This window comes from Cynara cardunculus (assembly GCF_001531365.2).
Source record: "Cynara cardunculus var. scolymus isolate 2C chromosome LG 8, CcrdV1, whole genome shotgun sequence".
Lineage (NCBI taxonomy): Eukaryota > Viridiplantae > Streptophyta > Magnoliopsida > Asterales > Asteraceae > Cynara > Cynara cardunculus.
Genome location: NC_037535.1, coordinates 5071264 through 5073218, shown reverse-complemented (window position 1 = coordinate 5073218; position 1955 = coordinate 5071264).

Genomic DNA, 1955 nt, shown 5'->3' with positions numbered 1-1955 from the left:
CTTTCTCCTAATAAATTTGCCTTAAATAAAATATATTACTAACTTCCTTAATTATCAAACTTTTTTGTAAAATGACATAAATAACCTTATCAATTAAATTTAATTAAAAATAAATGAAATTATCTTATTGGTCGAACTTGGTTCACACGGTTTGTAAGAATTGGATGGTTCGCATTTGAACCTGCCCCTATATATAGAGAGAGAGAAGTTTGATTAGGTTTGGTTTGGTATTAAATATAATAAATATTTTTATCGTTAGATGATGTTAAGAAATGAAGGGGTTGGTCATATTGACTAAACAATAAAAAAAGGATTTATTGGTGATTTTGTGCTACTCGTCATATTTATCCAACGACAGATTTGTGTCCATTATTTTTAACTTTTTATATTATTGCGTTAAACATCGTTGCAAAATTATATTATTAAATAATAATTATTTATTAATAAAATGGTTTCATAATTAAGTTTAATGTTACTATTTGAGAATCCATAAATATGATAACTTTAAAAATAGTGCATTTTCTGTTATTTTACATATTATTTTCATCAATAGTTTGCATGCGTATAATGTATTGATTAACATGTATTTGTTTCATAATGTAAACAGTTTATGTGTTTGTGAAACAAATAATACAAATAAAAAGTTTCTAACTATGAACCAAATAAATATGTAAAAACATACTGCAAAACAAATATAGCATTATATGAAAAAAAAATCATGTGAAATAATGTCTAAAGTAAACTACAAGTTTGGTCCTTGTGGTTTTATCGAAAATAATAAGTTTCGTTCATTTAGTTTTAGAATTATATGATGACCATCATGATTTGTAAAAACATTATGAATTTAGTCCCCCCTTAACTGTCTTTAAAAAATTCCGTTAAATAAGGGATATTTTTATTATTTTATCGATTTTTTGTCTTTTATCCGATCAAACGTGACTACTTGTTTAATAAGAACAAATAAACTCACACACCCTCCTCACGTTTAGTGAGTTTTGAACCCTTGACATTTTAGGAGACCAATCACTCACATACCACTAAACCAATGCCCTTTTGATCTGTATCATCATTGACGTCGTGTATCAAGCACTATCTAGAATTGGAGTAGTTTCAATCAAGGGTTATGAAGGTTCCAACTTTTGGGACTAAATAATTACGTTATATTTAAGATAACATTAAACGTAACGACTAAAATCTGCTTTAGTTGACTATTCACCCATTTAATTTTCATCCAAAATCAAATCTATCACGTTTTTTTTTTAAATTGTACTACAAATTGTTTGGATAATGTATTATTTTGATTTTCAATTTTACCAAGTCAAAAAGTCAACATGGGCACCCTCTTGGTTATTTATGCATGCATATATGTTTAGAATGGTAGGTATTTTATTAAAATACATTAAAACACTAGAGTTAGGGGTGGACCTATTAAGGGGCGAGCTAGCTTTTGAGTGGTGTTCTTAAAATACTTAATTTCATACCAAGCTTATCTATATCTATGTTATATTACTAGCAATGTGCCCGTGCAATGCACAGAGTCTGCAATATAAAAACTGCAACATACACCTTATGACGGAACACTAAAAACGACATTTGAAAAGGTCTTTCATAAAAAGCTTAGATTCAATGCACATGCAAATGGGTCCAATCGGAATAACTTGGACCGATACAAATAAGATGATGAAAGCAAAGTTGGTGATCCAATTTGATAACCTGCAAACTACAAAATGGACCCRACAAACAATCGCTCCAACCAAAATACATATACATAGGTCATTCTACCCCTAAACATGAGGCGTTTAGATTATGAAAAAATGGCACAAATAGAAATGCAATGACTTTTTTTAACTCGCCATGTTGTATTTCTCCACCCCATAATGTTCTCATATTTGTGTAATGGCTTGGATTGATCTATCGACATGGACCACGATAAAAACGCATTTGAACAATTTGAT